At 39.9% G+C, this 22,246-nt stretch overlaps 1 protein-coding gene across 1 annotated transcript in view; it reads left to right on the forward strand.

The window, feature by feature from the left end:
* Positions 1–22,246, forward strand: part of CPA6 (carboxypeptidase A6) — a 370,701-nt gene that overhangs the window by 50,631 nt on the left and 297,824 nt on the right. The gene's annotated exons all lie outside the window — the stretch shown is intronic.

The raw sequence follows: 22,246 nt of genomic DNA on the forward strand, positions 1-22,246 counted from the left end.
CTGCAACGGCTGCTGAAAGCACTTAACACAAAGTGTTACAAGTTAACAGGGCTTAGAGGCTGGTTTTAGGTTAAGACTCTGTATTAGGATGCCAGGGGTTATCCTAAGATCTTTAAGGAATCATTACTTCCTGAGCCCACCTGTTTTCTCTCTTCTTACTATGAGAATTGTGCTGCTGTCCCAATACAGTTGACTCCAACTCTCAGCGCCAACTTTCCATTTCAGTTCTTTTCCCTTCTGTTTTTGTATAATCCTGCCAGAAATTCAAGCTGAATTCAGAAGGACATGGAAAGAGAGCTATCCGTGCTGATATCAGATGGCTCTTGGCTGAAAGCAGAGCGTACTAGGAAGATGTTTGTGTTTCATTGACGATGTAAAGGCATTCAACTGTGTGGATCACAAATTATAGACAACATTGTGAAGAATGGGAAATCAAGAAAACTTAATTGGGTTCATCTAAATCCTTTATGTAGACCAAGAGGCAGTTGTTCAAAGAGAACAAGGGCATGATGTTTGTTTAAAAATCTATTGAAGTGCCTAGTCAAAGGCTCAGCATGGCTCTTGGAAATTAAGGTGTTCCTAGAAAAGAAAGTTGTTTCTAAAGGGAGCTTACTCTGGTTAGGGCCACTTTCCGAGGGTCCTAAAATCTCTGTTCCAGAGACCACCTCTGCAGACCCTCCTCTGGCCCTCTGGGTGGAATGCGTTTGTACTCCATGGTGGTTAGCACTCTCCCATTAAAGTTCCCACAATTCATTCAAAGATTGTTGGTTTTTTTTTAGAATATCTTCAGCTTCGATTTTTGGGTAAAAGATTGTGCTTTTTGTTGTTGTTGTTGTTGTGATGTGCCACCGAGAAATGTTGACTCATTGCAACCCTATGTATAAGAGAACAAAACTCTGCCCGGTCCTGGGCCATCCTGCTATGGTTGAGCCCATGGTTGCAGCCACTATGTCAATCCATCTGGTTGTGATTATTCCTCTTTCTTTTCTTTTTAACTACCCTTCTATTCTATCAAAGTGCCCTGGTGCCATAGTGGTTGGGCTGATAACCTCGAGGTCACCAGTTGGAAACCACCGACTGTCCCATGGGAGAAAGACAGTGTTGTTTACTCCTGTAAAGAGTTCCAGTCTTGGAAACTCACAGGGACATTTCTACCGTCTTACAAGGATGCTATGAGTTGGAATTGATTTCATTTTTTTTGTTAGTCTACTTTATTAAGCATAATGTCCCTTTCCAGAAACGTGTCTCTCAGGTTAACATATTCAAAATGTGTGGAACAAAGTCTGGCCATCCTTGCTTCTAAGGAACATTCCGACTTCTTCTTCCAAGTCAGATTTGCCTGTTATTTGGCAGTCCATGGTACTTTCAATATTCCTCACCAGCACCAGAATTCAAACATACAGATTCCTCTTCAGTCTTCCTTATTCAACTTTTATGTGCCTGTGAGGCCTTTGAAAGTACCATGACTTGGGTCAGGCTCACCTTAGTCCTCAAATGGACATCCTTGCCTACAACACTCTCAAGAAGTCTTGTGCAGTATATGTTGATATCCAATGCAATAAAGTGGTTCATCCCTTAAATGCTGCTTCTATGAGCATTTTCTGGAGAAAGTTAAAAACAAGCTATTATCTGTACACTGTTGCTAATCTACAGGCATTTGAAATAGTCAATTATTGTGACTTCAGTAGTTATATTCTGTATGGTCTACATGAACACTGAAGTACAAACTCTGAACCACTGCTCCAGGAGAAATACAAGGTTAGGTTCCTGTAAGTCACTGGTCACAACATTATATTCACCAATCAATATATAATCTTGTTTTATGTGTGTTTATATTTAAAAGCACAATTATTTAATATATTTTGTTGATCCCTTAACATTAATATCATAGTCAACAGTGCTATTAACCATGCCCGAATAAAGTTCTCCCTCAGGAATACCACAGTCTCCCTATGCTTAGGATCCCCAGCACTTCACTTGGGAGCAGACTGAAACCAAAAATAAGATCAATAAAAGCACAAAAGATCATAAACAGCCACCAACAAAACCACAACAAAAAATACGACATTGAATAAAACAGGAAAATAAAATAGTTTTACAATATGAGTGTTGAAATAGGAAAGCAGATCTTCTCTTTGTTTCGCCTCAATTTGGGAATGTGGGTGGGGGACCCAAATTATTTGCTGCTCTGTGTATGTCCATGGGTGACAGTGGTGGTAAAAGAGGCAGAGCCTCCAGGACAAAGGTAGCAGGAGCAATCATCCAGCAGCACTGTGGCTTCCCAAGGCCATGGTGGGCTCCAACGCTGCCGACACCACTTCCACCGCTTCCACTGCCGACACCACTTTTCCCTGCAGTCCAAGTCATCTTCATATGTGACACCCACCTAGTCAGAGTTCTGCTCCCTCTGAAGCTCCTCCTGGTGCATGTTCCAACCCGGCTGACAAGCTTCCACACCAGTGCAGGTCACTGCTCCTCACCAGGCCAAAGGATTTCTGCAAACTGTGGGAGTGAGGAGGTTGAGGAGGACATGGGATCCATCCTGAATCAGGTCTACAGGAACCCCCAAAGAATTGCATGCCCTTGTGAATTTGCCCACAGTTCTGCTTCTTTGTGGGGGTAGCCCTGTCACGGGAATATTAGTTGGGTTGCCATCAGACTCTCTTCCCCTCAACAAGCACTTCAGAGCATCAGTCTCCTGATGCCAGAACTTAACTTCTGACAGGCTCCTTGACCAGACTGCTTTCCCTGTCTTTAATTCTCAGGGGCTTTGATAGCCTCTTTGAGAAATGGCTTCCACAATGTACACCCCTCTCAAACAGGGGTGTTTATGAGTGTGTATGTGATATGTATGATGTGTATGTGCACATTGTTCATGTACATGTTGCTCTTGGGCCAGAATTCAGACTCTACCCCTCCTGCTGTGGTCTCTCCCCTATCAGAAGCCTTCTCAGCACTGTGCACATGAACGGATACAGTGAGTAGCTAAGAGGGTGGGTGCCCAATTGCACAAGCTGGATTTATCTGAGTCTGATCACCCAGTCAAACAGAGGACCCTACTTGTGTGTCTCAGGGCATTGGATAAGCGTACTACTGCATACAATAAGCTTGTTTCAAAGTCCCCATTAGAACCTTCGATAAATCCATTCTGTTCTTTACTGCTTATCATAGATATTCTGGGGTTTCTAAGAAATTAACATTTGAATCATTGTGTATTCCTTAAGGGCCCATTGTTTGCAAGTAACAGAAATCAGGTTAAGCTACTTTAGACCAATGTAGGTAATGGATTGCCAGGATCCAGGTAATCCTCCAGGGTCTTCAAAGCACGATTAGTGCAGCTTTCCTGAAGAGCCTTGTTTCCACCTAGCCTGTGTTCACAGTCTCTGTGTCACAGCTCAAATGCTAAATTCTGAGCAAAAAGAAATAAGGTCTGCCTTATCAGGCCCCAACGCACTAACACTGGCACACAGTAACAGACCAGATATCTGGGACCCATCTTTGTGGACAAAGGGTAGAGATGGGGGTCACCATGAACCCGAATCCCAAAGTATCTCCCAAGGACACTTGCTGTCTACTTCTAATTGTACACAATGTGTCTGCGCTGGTTCAGCCAAGTTTAATCGTTAACACACTCTTCCTTACCATTGTTTACAGTCTAGTAGGATGCCAATCACTACTCAGGTGATATGGTTTCCCAAGAGAAAGAAAGATACACAAACCATGTAATGCTTTGGGGTCTGAACACACCTGAATTGGAACAATTCCCTGACTGCTGTAGTTGTGTTCATTATAAAGAGGATAAATTCATATGCTTTTATCACTAAGTCAATAGGAATGAGAAAATGGCTGCAAATACTTAACTCACGAAGCCTAGGAGGCTATTTTACAATGTTTTCAGAAAGAAAGAAACCTTACAAATAAACCCATTCCTTTGAAGCCTGAGTTTCCTGGACCCCTAAGAGTATGTAAGAAGGTTCTTCAATTACTCCAGAGTTTCCGAAAAGCTTTCATGTATTTGCTATGATAGAGCTGAACAGGTTAATTAAGCCCGTGGGTTTCTTTGCTTTGGGTTTATAGGATATGCACTCAATGAATTATTGCTGGATGAGTCTTTATGATGAGGTAACTTAGGCATCAAATGTGGTTTTATTGAACAGGCAATGGAAGCGTTATCGAAATAAATCCAGTAGAGTAGCAGGTGTCGTAATAATAGTAGACACTCAGCGAGTTTCTAGACTACAGACATGATCCTTTGAAACATAGGATTCGTAGCAAGTAATGAGAAAGGTCCTTGGGAGGCACCAATGATTTGCAGTGAGATGCTAACCAAAAGGTTAAGAAATTAAGTTTCCCACAGAGAATTCAGGACAGATAAACTCCTCGGGACCAATATTAAGAGTAGCCAGGAGGGAGAGGGGAAGGCTGGTGGAGAGAAAGGGGAAACCGATCACAATGATCTACCTATAACCCCCTCCCTGGGGGATGGGCAACAGAAAAGTGGATGAAGGGAGACATTGGTCAGTGTAAGACATGAAAAGAATAATAATGTATATATTATCAAGGCCTCGTGAGGGAGGAGGGGGTAGGGGGGATATGAAAAGCTGATACCAAGGGCTCAAATAGAAAGACAATGTTTTGAAAATGATGATGACAACAAATGTACAAATGTGCTTGACACAGTGGATGGATATGTGGATTGTGATAAGAGTTGTTCGAGCCCCCAATAAATTGATTTTTTTTAAGAATTCAAGTTTCCCAGGGGTGCCATCAAGTAAAGACCTGGCCATCTGCTTTCATAAAGTTTACAGTCAAGAAAACTCTATGGTACAGTTCTCTGTAAAACATGGAGTTTCTAAGAGTCGGGATCATGTTGATGGCAGTGGATTTGGTTTGGGGTTTGTCATCAGTGGCCAAGAAGATTGGGAGCCCGTGACATAGCGCTCCTGTCATATACACATATATACATCTGTTCCAAGGATCTTACAAACCCATTGGAGTTATAGTTCAGCCCCTTGAGAAATTCTGCTGCAGAACAACATTACACTCTCAACAGAGAGTTACAGTTCTTTGCGGGGAATTTTTTATAAAAGAGCCTTGTCTACCAGACGAGTTTATTCTAGCCACATTTTCACACATTCAGAGGTAGTGGTTATGGTGTTTGTGTTCACAGTAACCGTTGTGTGTGCCTTTATAGTTTCCTTGCCATAAAAAACAAAACAAAACAAAAATAAAGACCTGCTGCTGACAAGTTGCTTTTGACTCATAGCAATGATATAGGATGAAGTAGGACCGCCCACAGGGCTGTCAGAGCTGCAGGCTTGCAGAGGTTGCCTGCCACATGTCTCTCCTGCAGAGCAGCTGGTGAGTTCTAACCACTGTTCTCTGAGTTCACAGTCAAGCACCCAACCACTGCCCCACCAGTGTCCCTTTCTTACTAATGGGACAGCTGAAAGGAAAATTGCTCAGCTCTTCCACTTGTGGCTGACTCTCTGCTGGGTTGGAAAACGTAATGAATACTACTTAGACGCATCTTAGAAAAATAAAAGAGTCACTAAGCAACCAGCACAGAATCTCATGAAACCAGCACAGAAGGCTGCACACTTTCAAGAGCTTTTTCCCCCTTTCTGCCTTTTTTTACTGGGACCTGGCTGGCTTTCTCTAAAAAAATATTTGTCTAATGTGGTCTGCTGTTGGCGTTTTCTTAACTATTTTCTAAAAGGGTTTACTAAATTATCATCAACAATATCGCAAGGGAGCAACAAGTGATCCCAAATTAGTGGCAAGGAGGGTGTGAGAGGCCTGGTAGGGATTCAGCAAGGGCAATGTAACCGAGAGAAATTACTGAAACCCAAATGAAGGCTGAGCATGATAGTGGGACAAGAGGAAAGTAAAAGGAAATAGAGGAAAGAACTAGGAGGCAAAGGGTATTTATAGAGGTCTAAATACAGGTATGTGCAAATGTAAATATATTTATATGGATGGTGGGGAAATAGATCTATGTACATATATTTATAGTTTTAGTATTAAGGCAGCAGATGGACATTGGCTCTCCACTCAAATACTCAATTCAAGAACACTTTGTTCTATTAAATTGCCATTCCATGATGCACACCTGCTCGATATGATCACTGAAGACAAATATGTGTATAAGCAAATGTGGTAAAGAAAGCTAATGGCGCCCAGCTATCAAAAGATATAGCGTCTGGGGCCTTAAAGGCTTGAAGATAAACAAGCATCCACCTAGCAAGGAAGCAACAAAGCCCACATGGAAGAAGCACAGCAGCCTGTGTGATCACGAGGTGTAATGGGATCAGGTATCAGGCATCAAAGAACCAAAAATTATATCATTGTAAATGAGAGTGGGTACAGAGTGGAGACCCAAAACCCACCTGTAGGCAACTGGACACAAACTTACAGAGGGTAATGGGGAGGAGTCAATCTAGTCAGGGTGCAGTGTGCCAACAATGAAACATATAACTTTCCTCTAGTTCTTAAATGCTTCCTCCTCCTCCCCCCTATACGCACATGATCCCAAATCCACCTTTCAAATCTGACTAGATCAGAAGATGAACACTGGTACAGATAAGAACTGGAAACATGGGAATCCTGGACAGATGATCCCTTCTGGACCAGTGGCAAGAATGGCAATACCGGGAGAGTGGAGGGAAAGTGGGGTAGAAAGGGGAAACCGATTACAAGGATCTATGTATAACCCTCTCCCTGGGTGGTGGACAACAGTCAAGTGGGTGAAGGGAGATGTCGGAGAGTGTAAGATATGACAAAATAATAATTTATAAATTATCAAGGGTTCATAAGGGGGGGGAGGGAAGGGGGAAATGAGGAGCTGATATCAAGAGCTCAAGTAGAAAGAAAATGTTTTGAGGATGATGATGACAATGAATGTACAAATCTGCTTGACACAATGGATGGATGGATGAATTGTGATAAGAATTATACGAGCCCCCAATAGAATGATTTAAAACAAAACAAAAAATATCAATAACATGGCTAACCAGTTCCTTATCATGATGATTCTTTTCAAAAATCTCTTTTTTAGGACCCATATTTTTTATCTAAAAACTGTAGAAAACCACAAAAACTAAGAAAATTATAGCAAGATGCTTGGAACACAAGCAAAAACTTTACACAATGCATACTAACAATGCCAACTAATATGGACTGCCCAAAACACAACTGCTTTTATTCACAAAAATCACATACATTGAGTCAGATTCCAATTTTTTTTGAGCAAATGTTCTCAGCATTTCAAATCAAACTTTGATTATGTTGAGTACTGATGCGGTGGAGTACCGGGATTCTACTGTATTTAATTTTTTTACAAAACAACCTTATCACCTTCAAAGTACTCTCAATTACACTTAATAAATTTATCAAATCTCTGATTCCATTCTTAAAAAAATTTTTCAAATTCATCTGTTTGGATGGTTGACAACATCTCCCTCATTTTTTTCTTCACTTCTTCTATGTTGTCAAATTGCTGTCATTTCAATTCCCTCTTCATTCATGGAAACAAAAAGAAGTTGTACAGAGCGAGGCCAGGTGAGTAAAGTGCATGGGTCAAAAGAGGCATGCTATTTTTTTGCCAAAAACTGGTGCACTGAGACGGCTGTGTGAACAAGTACATTGTCCTGGTGGCAAAACCAGTCCCCCTTCTGCCACAAATCAGACCTTTTTTGTCATACACTATTACACAATCTTTTCAAAACCTGTAAATGCAAAGCTTGATTAACAATCTGACTGGGTGGAATGAATTCCAAATGCACTATGAATCAATATATTCATCCTTTCAGGAAGTTGATGGATGTCCAGAATGAGGTTTGTCATCAATCAACACATCACCTTTTTTCAAATGAGAACACCACTAGTACATTTGAGTCTTTCCCATAGTGCTGTCCTTGTAAGCTGCGTCCAACATCACAACAGTTTCTGCTGCATTTTTCCTGAGCAGAAAAGAAAACTTCACAGCCGCGCACTGTTGTCTTAAATTGGCCATCACAAAAAAAAAACAAGATTTTAGCAAAACTGCTTTTACAAAAAAAAAATTCACTGTGACCAGAGAGAACCTTCCCAGGCTACATCACTTGGTATACTAACAAAGAGTGAGTTGCTTGATACTCACCTAGCAGGAAAAATCGTACTAGGAAAGCTGCCGAACAGAGCGTTTCCTTTTGTTTTATGTTTTTGGGAAGGGTGGCAGGGCTGGAGGGTAGTGTGTGTGTGTGTGTGTGTGTGTGTGTGTGTGTGTGTGTGTGTGTGTGTGTGTGTACTTTTAGCTATTGTTTTATCCTTATGTGTGGCTGGCATAAATAAGGTTAATTGAGGGATATAGATATAAATCATCACAAATACATGATTGGTGATCAGGATTTTATGTTTCAGTACTTGCATATAACATTTAGAGCTACAAAATAGATCAGATTAATTCTAGATTATTTTTCTTCCCAGATGAAGATATATGAAATGCAACTTCTAAGAAACAACTGTTTTAGATTTTATTTTGTCAATATATCGATGTTTTATAGCAATAAAAATATAGCTACTACAATTCTAATTGCATTTGCTGGAAGAAAAACAGAAACAAATGACCCCATGCTTTAAATGAAAAAACTATCCTAAGGGAAAAATTGCTCGAACTTTGGCCCTTACATTTGTTGATTATACCCTATTGTTTTAACCTTAGTATTTTAACTCTGATGATTGATTTGTCCCTCCTTCAAAAGGAAATCACATCCATTAACTTGCAAAATCTTATAGAAGATTTACTTTGTCCAGGGAAATTCAGTCCAATGATTACTAGAGAAAATGTCTATACTAAGTTAGAGTAAAGCTTTATATTATCTTAGCAAATACAGTTTGGGGTCAATTACCAGAAGTAATAGTTTTCCTTTCAGGGTTTATAAATTCCCTAGCATTTATAAAGCTGAAAGAGTGTGTCTGATTCAACTTGCAACCATGATTATGCAGTGAGCCAGTTTAAGTAAATACATAAACCTCTGGCTCTAGAGGCCAGCAAAGACATCTGAGCTTCAGGTCTGTAAACACTGCCTCGCTATTGTAACTACTAAATTAGAGTGTTTAAAACAGAGTTACAAATGTTGTTTGAAGAAGCATATTAGAAAAATCCTGGTTTTGTAAACCTCACAATGGTATGAGCCAAATAGAACATTTAGACCAAAGATAGATAAGCCCCTTTAGAGCTGTGGTTCACCGTGAGAGTCTGCTGAACATTATATACTTGCTCTCTAAAAATGGGAATACACACATAATTTTGCATATGTTGTTAAATTAATCCCTAAAGCCTGTTCGTTTCACTTTAGGATACAAATAGCACTTTGGTTTTTAAATCATACCTGGACTTAAAATTGCATATAAAATGTTTACTTGCTTATTCATTTGCCTATCTATTACATATTCCCTTTTCACTCCTTTTGTATGACCACAGAGCCCATACATCTTTATGATACTGCAGTTTTGAAAATAAATTATTCCTTCAAGGCGGCATTTCTTATCTTCTCATTCATCCAGACCTTTCTCTTTTATTGTCAGCCGTGTAAAAACTCATGTCTCGTACCTTTTCCACAGTTACTTGTCACGAGCTTCAGGTCTTTCAAGTGTAAAGTTTCCACTTCTGGAAACGTTTTTCAAGCCATATTTGGGATACACGAAGGGAGTGGACTTAACATGTAGAAATAGAACTTTTAGGCATCATTCATCATTCTTACCTTTCCCAGTCTACCACTTCCCAGTCCACCAGTGTGTTGCACTGTGGTGGCTTGTGTGTTGTAGTGATCCTTGCAGCTATGTCTGTAGTATTTCAAATGTCAGTATGGTCCCCCAAAGTGAATAGGTTTCAGTGGAACTTCCAGACTAAGAACAGACAACTAAGAGAACTTGGCTCCCCATTTCAGAAGAAGAAACTGCTGAAAACCTTATACGTTGCTTTGATTCATTGTCAGATACTAAAAGCCAACACAGGGAAGGAGAACATTGTTTGAGATACTATAAAACAATGGGTCCCCCAGGTCCAAAGGCAAGTGAAAGGAGGTTGAAGAGGAGTTGCTTTATTGGAGGGGACTCGACCATGATGACATGAATCAACCAGGAAAAGCCTGTGAGGATAGAGACTTCAGGATCATCATTTCCTGATGGGGCATGACTCAAGAAAAAGAGAAGCAACTGCAAAGTCTTCTAATTATTGGAACATGGAATGTACAAAGTATGAATTTAGGAAATTTATAAATGGTCAAAATGAAATGGAACACATGAAAATTAATATCCTAGGCTTGGTGAGCTAAAATTGACTGGTATTGGCCATTTTGAACCAGAAAAGCATATAATTTACTATGCCAGGAATAATCCAATCAAGAGGAATGGCCTCGCATTCATTGTCAGAAAGGATCTTACTAAATTTATTATGACGTACACACAATGCTATTTGAGTTAGGATTATATCTATCTGCGTCAAGGAAATTCAATCAATACAATTATTACTCAAATTTATGTACCAACTACAAAATCTAATGATAAAGAAATTGAAGAATTCTACCAACATCTTCAGTCTGACATTGATTGAACATGCAATGAAGATGCACTGATAGTTATTGGTGATTGGATTGCAAATTGGAAACAAAGAGGAAGGAACAGTAGTTGGAAAAGATGAACTTGGTGATAGAAATGAAGCTAGAGATCACATGATAGAACTTTTCAAATCCAACAACTTGTTCACAGCAAATACCCTTGCTCAACAACACAAAAAGTGACTGAACACATAGATTTTCCCAGAGGGAATACATGGAAATGAAATCAACTATACCTGTGTAAGGACAATGGAGAAGCTCAATATCAGCACCTAAAACCAGACCAGGGTCTAACTGTAGCACAGACCATCAATTGCTCTTATGGAAGTTCAGGTTAAAGATGAAGAAAATTAAAACAAATCCACAAAATCCAAAGCACAACCTGAGTCTATTCTCCTGAATTTTGAAAACATCCCAAGAACAGATTTGACATATTGAATACTAATGACAGAAGACCCTGAGCTGTGGGAGGACATAAAAATTATCACATATGAAGAAAGAAAAGGGTCATTAAAAAGACTGGAAAGAAAGAAAAAAAATCAAAGTGCATGTTAGAAGAGACTCTAGAATTTGTTCTTAGTCATAGAGTAATGAGAGCAAATGGAAGAAGGATGAAGTCAAGGAGCTGATGTCCCTCACTGACCCACAGGGCTACAGGGGACAACACTGGAGACATAATGGAAAGTGATCTGAGCCCCAGCGCACTGAGACAAAATGCTAAGAGTGTGCAACAAAACAGCAAGGGGAACAGAGGAACAAAGTCCCCAGGGAATACCAAAAAAATAGACTTTGGAACCAGGGCATGGCACCCCATAAGACTCTACTGGGAAACACTCCTAAAAGTCAACGAACAGACCTTGAACTATTTTTTTAAAAACATTTTATTAGGGGCTCATACAACTCTTATCACAATCCATACATACATTAATTGTGTAAAACACATCTGTACATTCATTGCCCTCATCATTTTTTTAACAATTTATTGGGGCTCATACAATTCTTATCACAGTTCATACATATACATATATCAATTGTATAAAGCACATCCATACATTCCCTGCCCCAATCATTCTCAAGGCATTTGCTCTCCACTTAAGCCCCTTGCATCAGGTCCTATTTTTCCCCTCCCTCCCCGCTCCCCTCTTCCTCATGAGCCCTTGATAATTTATAAATTATTATTTTGTCATATCTTGTCCTGTCAGACTTCTCCCTTCACCCACTTCTCTGTTGTCCGTCCCCCAGGGAGGAGCTCACATATAGATGCTTGTAATCGGTTCCCTCTTTCCAACCCACTCTCCCTCTACCCTCCCAGTATCGCCATTCACACCTCTGGTCCTGACGATATCATCCGCCCTGCATTCCCTGTGCCTCTAGCTCCCATCTGCACCAGTGTACATCCTCTGATCTAGCCAGACTTGCAAGGTAGAATTCGGATCATGATAATGGTGTGTGTGTGGGGGGGGGGGTTGGCGGGGGAAGCATTGAGGAACTAGAGGAAAGCTGTATTCTTCATCGGTGCTACATTGCACCCTGACTGACACATCTCCTCCCCTAGACTCCACTGCAAGGGAATCGCCAGTGGCCAACAAATGAGCTTTGGGTCTCTACTCTGCCCTTCCCCCTCCATTCACTATGGCAAGATTTTTTTGTTCTGATGAACCTGATCCCTTCGACACCTCATGATCACACAGGCTGGTGTGCTTCTTCCATGTGGGCCTCATTGCTTCTGAGTTAGATGGCCACTTGCTTACCTTCAAGCCTTTAAGACCCCCCCAACGCTATACCTTTTGATAGCTGGGCACCATCAGCTTCCTTCACCACATTTGCTTATGCACCCATTTGTCCTCAGCGATTGTATCATGGAAGTGTGTACCCAATGATATAATTTTTGGTTCTTTGATGCCTGATAACTGATCCCTTCAGAACCATGTGACCACACAGGCTGGTGTGTTCTTCCAAGTGGGCTTTGTTGCTTCTGAGCTAGATGGCCGCTTGTTTACCTTCAAGCCTTTAAGACCCCAGACACTATATCTTTTGTTAGCCAGGCACCATCAGCTTTCTTCACCACATTTTCTTATTTACCAGCTTTGAACAGACCATGAACTATTTACAGGCTTTTCTTTTTTTTGTCGTTGTTGTTTTGTTTTGTTCTGTCTTGTTTTTGTGCATATTATTATCTCTACAGGTATATCTAGATCAGATAGGCAGGATAAACAATCTGGGGGAGAAAGCAACAAGACCGACTGTTCTGGGTGGTGGACATGGGTGGGGAGAGGAAGTGGATATTAACAACCCCAGGGACAAGAGAACAATAAGTGATGTAAAATCGATAGCAAGAAGGGTATAGGAGGCCTGGTAGGGCTTGATCAAGGGAAATGTAGCCTAGAGGAATTACTGAAACCCAAATGAAGGCTGAACATGATAATGAAACAAGATGAAAATAAAAGGAAATAGAGGAAGGAACTAAGAGGCAAAGGTCATTTATAGAGGTCTAAATACAGGCGTGTATATATGTAAATATATTTACTTATGATGATGGAAAAATAGATCTATTTGCATATATTTATAGGTTTAGTATTAAGATAGCAGATGGACATTGGGCCTCCATTCAAGTACTCCCTCAGTGCGAGAACACTTTGATCTAAAAACCTGGCATTCCATGATGTTCACCTTCCTGACATGATCACTGAAGACAAAATGGGTACATAAGCAAATGTGGTGAAGAAAGCTGATGGTGCTTGGCTATCAAAGATATAGCATCTGGGATCTTAAAAGCTTGGAGATAAACAAGCAGCCATCTAGCTGAGAAGCAACAAAGTCCACATGGAAGAAGCACACCAGCTTGTGTGATCAGGAGGTATTAATAGGATCAGGTATCAAGCATCAAAGAACAAAAAATCATATCATTGTGAATGAGGGGGAGTGTAGAGTGGAGACCCAAAGCCCATCTGTAGGCAACTGGACATTCCCTTACAGAAGGGTCGCATGGAGGAGAAGAGCTAGTCAGGGTGTAGTATAGCACTGATGAAACATACAACTTTCCTCTACTTCTTTAATGCTTCCTCCCCACACTATCGTGATCCCAATTCTACCTTTAAAATATGGCTAGACCAGAGCATGTACACTGGTACAGATCAGAGCAGAAAACACAGGGAATCAAGGAAAGATAAACCCCTCTCGACCAATAATGAGAATAGGGATACTAGGAGGGAAAAAGGGGAAGGTGGGGGAGAAAGGTGGAGCTGATTATAATGATCTACATATAACCCCCTCCCTGGGAGACAGACAACAGAAAAGTGGTTGAAGGGAGACATCAGACAGTGTAAGACATGGAAAATAATAATTTATAAATTATCAAGGGTGAGGGAGGGAGTATGGGGGTTAGGGCGGGGAAATAAATGAGAAGCTGATACCAAGGGCTCAAGTAGAAAGAAATGTTTTGAGAATGACAATGGCAACAAATGTACAAATGTGCTTGGCACAATGGATGGATAGATGAATTGTGATTAGAGTTGTACAAACCCCCAATAAAATGACATATATATTAAAATGACATAACATATATAAAATATATATAATAATATGACATATATATATTAAAGACTACACAGAGTCACTGGAGCAAAAAGAACTAGCCAAAATCCAACATTTCAAGAGGTAGCATACAAGCAAAAACAATAGTGTTGAAGGAAAAAGTTCAAATATCAGTGAATGCATTAGCCAAAAGTAAGGTTCCAGGAACTGATGGAATACCAATTGAAATATTTCATCAAGCTGAAGAAGAACTGGAAGCATTCACTCATACATGCTAGGAAATCTGGAAGACAGCCACGTGGCCAAATAACTAGAAGAGATAGATAGTTATGCCCATTCCAAAGAAAGGTGGCCTAACAAAATGGCGAACCTATAGAATGATATCATTGATATCAGACACAAATAAAATTTTGCCTAAGCTTGTCCAATGATTGTTGCAGCAGTATATTGACTGCCACAAGTTGAGCCTGGATTGGGAAGAGGACATGGAACTGGTATATCATTGCCGATGTCAACTGGGTCTTGACTGAAAGCAGAATAACAGAAAGATGTTCACTTGTGTCTGATTGACTAGGTAAAGGCATTAAACTGTGTGGACCATTATAAACTCTGGTGGATAATCTTGAGAAAAATGAGAATTCCAGGTCACTTCATTTGTGCTTCATCAGAACTTGCACATGGAGCCAGGGAGAGTTGGTTGAGCAGAACAAGGGAATACTGCATGCTTTAATATCAGGAAAGGTATGCGTCAAGGTTGTATCCGCTCACCATACTTCTTCAATCTATATGCTGAGCAAATCATCAGAGATGCTGGATTATATGAAGAAGAATGAGGCATCAGGATTGGAGGAAGGCTTATTAACAACCTGCTATATGCAAATCACAAAACCTTGCTTACTGAAATTGAGGAGGACTTGAAGCACTTGCTGATGACAGTCAAGGATTGTTGCCTTCAGTATGGGTTACAACTCAAAGTAAGGAAGATCAAAATCCTCTCAACTGGACTAATAGGTAGCATCATGGTAAATGGAGAAAAGATTGAAATTGTCAAGGATTTTGTCTTGCTAAAAAAAACAGCAGTCAAGAGCACAAAAGGCATATTGCATTGGGTAAATCTACTACACAAGAACTCTTTAGAGTATTGAAGAGAACGGTGTTAATTTGAAGACTGAGTTGTTCCTGACGCAAGCCATGGTATTTTCCATTGCACCATATGCATGTGAGAATTGGACAGTGAATGAGGAAGACTGGCGAGGCACTGATGTATTTGAATTGTGGTGCTCAAAGATAATATTGAAAGTATCCTTGGCTACTAAAAGGACAACCCAATCTGTGTTGCAAGAAGTCAGTCCAGAGGCTCCTGAGAGGCAAGGCAAATTGATCTTACATCCTTTGGGCATACTGTCAAGAGAGATCAGTCCCTGGAAAAGGACATCCTATTTGAGAAAGTGAAGGGCAGTGAAAAGAGGAAGACCCTTGACCAGATGGATTGACACAGTGGCGGCATCGATGGGTTTAAGAATAAGAACAATTGTGAGCATGGCATAGGATGGTGTAATGTTTCCTTTTGTTGCAATGCGGTCATTACGGATCAGACCTGACTTGATGACACCTGACAACCACAGCTTTCCCAATTAATTGGGTTGTGAGACTAATTCACTAAAATGCCTTTTGTTTAGGTGTTTTTGCCTTCCAAAGTCCAAAATACTTACCATGTAGGGTTTCTATGACATTACAAACTTACAAAATGAATGCCCATGCTTAGAGACCTTACACATTCGCCTGGAAAAAGGATATGTATGCATGAAACAATCAGTAAAATTAAAAAATGCTAAATCATTCCCTACAGATAGAATACAGAAATGAATATACATGTACAGATTAGCACATAACATTTGATATTAAGTATTATATTAGAAAGGAAGAAAAATTATTACAAATTGAACAAGTATTCCTCAAAGTCTTTTCATAAACTTATTTGATTGAAAAGCCTATCTTATAACACCAACTTGTAGTTGTATTCCCAATACATAGTGGTGCATTCTGAACAAAAATAATCATGGGAAATGACTGGGAGTCGAATCATGTGTAAACCAGGATCACCTGCATGAGAATCACGTCAGGAAGCATTTGTTGTTTTTTTTTAATACCCATTACTAGACTCTACCTTTGACCTATTAAATTGTCATTTCTGGGACAGGGTTCCTGGATTCTACGCTTTTACAGCATCCTTGTTATTTTTATGCACCACCAGGTATGAGGACCGCATGTAGACAGGCATAATAAGGAGGAAAGGCATTCATCACTACCTAGCTGAATAGGATGACATAATAACATGGGGGGGGGGGCTAATCTCCAAACCTGGTACCTTCTTTAAAGTCATGAGATTTGCACAGAGTGGCAGCTATGTGCTTATCATCCACAGGATCTAGTAGAATGATCCCCTAATGGTTCTAAGCCAGTTGTTCAGAAGGTCATTTTCAGAGCAGGAGTTTTAAACATGTTGACTTACAACCAGATAGTCATGATTCAAATCATGTAAATATCAAGAAAAAAACTTTTATTTTCATAGACATTATACCTAAACATATATAGGATTTCTTTTAAGTTTTATTGAAACTTATGTAGAGAGGTGTTGATGGCTTTATATAGCAGACCCCCGATAGAATCAAAATCAAGGAAAGGAAATAGTTCTACATTTAAATTAATCTCTTTTCCCCCTTTTTCTATAGCATCCTATTATTAGTTAAAAAAAACAGGTCACTAATGTCTTAGTGAAGTTTCCTGATAAAAAATAAAGAAGATTTAAAAATTAGTTGAAATCCTTCTTCTGAGCATTAAGCAGTTAGACCGAGTGCCTTTTCCTTCAAGAGGGAAAGGGAAGAGAATTTACTTTGACTAAGACCCTGCTATATCACTTATTTAATACTCAAAACAACTCAATAATGTAGCTTGCTTCTGAATCATTTTTATAGATTAAGAAACTGAGGCTGAAAGATGTTCATTGGCTCTTAAGTGGCAAAGCCATAATTTGAACCCTCCTCTATGTGCCTTGTTTCCCCATGGGTACACTGGACCTCTGAGAACAGAAAAAAAAAAATCTCAGAACAGGACAGTCTTTCTTCCTAGAGACAGACTGTTGCCTTGACATAAGGGGCAGCAGCCCCTAGTGGTGTAAACTCTCAACCAATTTCAATTCCTCCCAGCAATTTCAACAGGGCCCCATGACTCCCATACCCCCACACTCAGAAGAGTGCAGAGGTTACCAACACAGACTTTGAAGTAAGACAACAGGAACTGTGAAGTAAGTTAGTTCCTGCATGCAAACTATGAGTGAATTGCTCAGTGTCCTTGAGTAACTGAGACTTTTTCAATTGCAAATTGGAAGTCTACCATATAGAATTGTATGGATATTTTAAAATACTTTGTTGAGGCTTATAATTTGAGTGCATGCTGCAGTGAGTTTGGTAAAGATGTATACTTATGCAACCACTAACAAAATTTGTTTTAAAGCATTTCCACAGTCCCCCAAAAGTACCATTTGGGACCCTTTTCTGGCAATCCGCAGACCTACTCTTGGTCCCAGACAACCATTTATCATCGCTACATGACATCTGTCTCTGAGAGGCAGGTGGTGGCTGTGTATTAGGTATATCTCCTGGGAATGGAACTCAGGTGTCTTGCATTGAAGGCAAGAATACTACCACTGAACTACCAATGCTTCACTCTCATAAGAATTTTGTCTTTTCCAAAATATATAAATATACAGGATGTAGGATTTCTTTCGTGTGAAATTTCTCATATATTTTACTTAGCCTTATATTTAGTGGTTCATTCATATTATTTCTAGCCCACACTAGTAAGTCACTCCCTTTTATTGCTGAATATTTTCCTATTGTATGAATATGACACCTTTTGTTTGTCTCCTTTAATATGAGTTGTTTCCCTTTGGAGCTTTTATGAAGAGTGCTGCTATGAATATTAAGTACATGACTATTTCTGTGGACATGGGTTTTCATTTATTTTAGTTTGATACTTAGAATGGTTGGTCCATGCTCCAATTCTACCTTTACAACTCCAGCTAGACGAGAAGATGTACACTGGTGCAGATAAGAGCTCACAACACAAGGGATCCAGGACAGATAAACCCCTCCAGACTGGTAATGAGAGTAGTGATACCAGGAGAGGAAGGGGAAAGTATGTGGGGGGTGTGGCGGATAAAGGGGGAACCAATCACGATTGACAAATGACAAGTGTATTCTTCCCTTGTGGTTTTCTAGCTCCAGCTCTTTGCACCTTTCATTACAGCATATACTTTGTCTTCTTGAGCGGTTCTTTGAAATCATCCTTTCAGCTCTTTACCTTCATTCTTTCTTCCTTTCTATAGTTCTCCCGTGTTTGAGAGCAAGGCTCAGAGCCTTCTAACATCCATTGTGATCTTTCCTTTATTTCCTTAACATGTTTAAACCATTTTATTGGCTGATAGCTCTTACAGCTCTTATCCATACATCCATTGTCTGAAACACATAGGTTGCCCTCATCCTTTTCTCTTTTTTTTCTTTTTTTTATGTATAATAGAAAACTTTATATCAAAGAGTAAATGTATATTAAGAAAACATCCAAGCCCAGTCCAAATTAAGTCCATGAACTTGATATTAGCCCATATGTCCGATATCAATCCATAAAGTCCTCTTCACACTCAAGCAACACATGCAATGATGCCAAGATTTTCTTTCTACTTGAGCCCTTGGTATCAGCTCCTCTGTGTTTTCCCTCCCCCACCCTCCCACCCTTGTGAATTAAAAAATTATTATTATTTCCATACCTTACGATCTTCTGTATCCCTTTACCCATGTTTCTGTTGTTTGTCACCATAGAGGGAAGGGGGTGAATATATATCGATCATTGAGATTGGTTCCCTCTTTCTCTCCCCACTGTCTAGTGATATTGCTACTTCCATTATTGTTTCTGCGGGGTTTGTCTGTCCTGGATTCCATGTGTCAAGAGGTCTTATCTGAACCTGTGTACATGCTCTGGTCTAGCTGGATTTGTAAGGTAGAACTGGGGTCATTAAAGGTGGTGGGGAGGAAGCATTAAAGAACTAGAGAAATGTGTATTTCCTTGGTGCTCTACTGCACCATGACTGACTCGTCCCTTCCTTGTGACCCTCCTGTGAGGAGATGTCCAGTTGTCTACAGATGGGCTTTGGGTCTCCACTCTGACCCCCCTCATTCCCAGCAATACAATTGTTTGTTTTGGGTCTTCTGATGCCTGATACCTGATCCTATCGGCACCTCATGATCACATAGGCTGGTGTGCTTCTTCCATGTGGGTTTTGTTGCTTCCCTGCTAGTTGGCCACTTTTTTTTCTTCAAGCCCTTAAGACCCCAGATGCTATATTTTTTTAATAGCCGGCACCATCAGCTTTCTTCATCACATTTGCTATGTACTCATTTTGTCTTCAGTGATCGTGTAGGTAAGGTAAGCATCACAGAATGCCAGGTTATTAGAAGAAAGTGTTCTTGCATTGAAGGAAGCTTGAGTAGAGGTCCAATGTCTGCTACCTTAATACTTAACATATAAATGTATCATTATATATAAATATATTTACATATGTACATGCCTGTGTGTATACCTCTATAAATATCCTCTTTGCCTCCTAGTTCTTTCCTCTATTTTACTTTTCTCCTGCCCCATTATCATGCTTGACCTTCGTTTGGCTTTCAGTAATCCTCTTGGCTATGTTACACGTAATCAAACCTCATCAGGCATTCTAAACCCTCCTCATCATCAATGTTACATCACTTGTTGTTCCTTTGTCCCTAGGTTTGTTGCTCCCCTCTTCCTTTTCCCCACGTCCCTCTCTCCGGTGTCTACCCACCCCCCACCCCCCAACGATTAGGCCCATTTCTTTCTCCTTGGGGTTGTTTATCCTGCCTATCTTATATAGATAGACATGGGGTGGGGGTCGGGGGGTAAGGCCTATAAATAGTTCCATGTCTGTCTGCTAACCTTTATGAATGTTTTCTGACTGAGCCTGATGATGTGCCAAGCCCTGCCCCCAACGCCTATTTTTGCAATTCCTCTAAGACTACAGTGCTTTGTTATCCTTGTTGCTCTTTTGTGCTCCCTTTGTGTTTCAACCCAGTGTGTGTGGAGGGGTGTGTGTGTGTCAGACCAGGCACAATTCCCACCCTATTCTCCAGTATGGTCCACCATAGCACTATGGGTCAGTAAGGGATCGGCCCTATGGTCCTCTCTGTGCATTGCCTGCTCTGGGCCTGAATATTATCCTCAGAGGTTAGTGGGCCAAGATGCAGTCAACTCTCTCTCTCTCTCTCTCTCTCTCTCTCTCTTTCCCTCTTATTTTGCTCCCATGTATTCTGAGTAGACCCACCCCATTCTCCAAGCTGTTTCTTCAATGCTGTCCTCTGTAGTGCATTCTTCTGGGGAGGAGGTACACACCGCTGGGATTGGGGCCAACCCCACAGACCTCCCTGTTGGTTCACTGCTTCATGCCAATGTGCTGCCTTCAAGTCTTGGTGCACCAGGTTGAGGTCTGGTCGCTCTATCCCTTTCCTGTGGAGACATAAACATTCTTTCCTGTATTTTTCCCTATGTTTGATGCCTCTTATATGATCCCACAACTCATCATTAGTCTTTATTAATGTCAATGTGTTCTTTATATGGTCTATAACTTTTTGATATATTCAAGATAGTAGTCTGGTTGTCATGGCTAGGATTTAATTGTTTTTGGCTTCAACTGGAATTTACTTATTAGTAGTTGATGGTCTTATTCAGGAGTCAGTATAAAGATTGATGCTATTGAGATGCTCCATCATCACTCTCTACAGATTTAGTCAGTTGGATTTTTCTTAAATCCATCCAGTGAAATACATGTGTATAGTTGCCATTCATCTTGAAAAGGCATTTGCAACGAGAAAACTGGTAATCTTGCAAAATTCTGTCATGTAATCCTCAATGCCATTTCTATCACTAAGACCATATTTCCCAACTACAAATAATTGTCCTTTTGTACAACTTTCACATTGCAATCACCAGTAATTATCAATATATCTTGATTGCATGTTGGATCAATTTTAGACTGAATCAGTTAGTAAAAATATCTAATGTCATCTTTCTGTACAATTCTACTCTGATACATATAGGGTTGCCATGACTTGTAGATGACTTAACAGCAATTGTAATTTTAATTCCAGATTCTGATAATGCAGTTCTTAATTCATCAGACTAGTTCTAAAAGTGTATCCACTTTATTGATTTTTCTTAAAGAATAACTTTTTATTGTATTGATTTTGTCAAATGTTTTCTTTTTCATTGATTTGTTTTCTTACTCTCATCATGGTTCTTTTTATTTTCTACCTAATTTAGATTTAATTTGCTCTGATATGGAATCTCAGATCACTACTTTGAACTATTCTTTATTTCCTTTTTTAAAAAATCATTTTATTGGGGGCTCTTAAAGCTCTTATTACAATCCAAACATCCTTCAATTGTGAACCATTTTTTCATTTCTATAAGATAATTTTAAGGCTGTAAATTTTTCTGTAAGCATTGTTTTAGGTTCATATAACATATGCCAATGGGCATTCTATCTTTGTTTTCATTCTGTTGTTCAAGATACATTTTAATTATCTTTATGATTTATAAGGAAGTATTGATTTCCATTTATAGTCCATATTTTTCCAGACTTGCATTATCCAGATTTTAATCTGCTATTAATTTCTATTGTCATCAGAAAACAATGACATTAGTCTGTTGGTTTTTATGAAATGAATTTTGTAGCCAAGGAGTATGGTGGCACAGTTGCTAACTTGAAGTTCAGCAATTTTTCCATGGAACAGAGATCTATCGGTTGCTTTCAGTAAAGATTTATATTTTGAACTTCCAAAAAGATGGTGGACTAGGCAGTCGTGTCTCACATACTTTGGACATGTTATCGTGAGTGACCAGTTCCTAGAGAAGGATATCATGCTTGGTAAAGTAGAGGGGCAGAAGAAGGTCCTACTCCTGATAAGTCTGACACCAAACTGTCAACAATGGGTTCAGACTTTAAGAAAATTGTGAGCATGGCACAGGACTGAGGGGTATTT

Source organism: Tenrec ecaudatus, chromosome 5 (genome assembly GCF_050624435.1).
Source record: "Tenrec ecaudatus isolate mTenEca1 chromosome 5, mTenEca1.hap1, whole genome shotgun sequence".
Classification (NCBI taxonomy): Eukaryota; Metazoa; Chordata; class Mammalia; order Afrosoricida; family Tenrecidae; genus Tenrec; species Tenrec ecaudatus.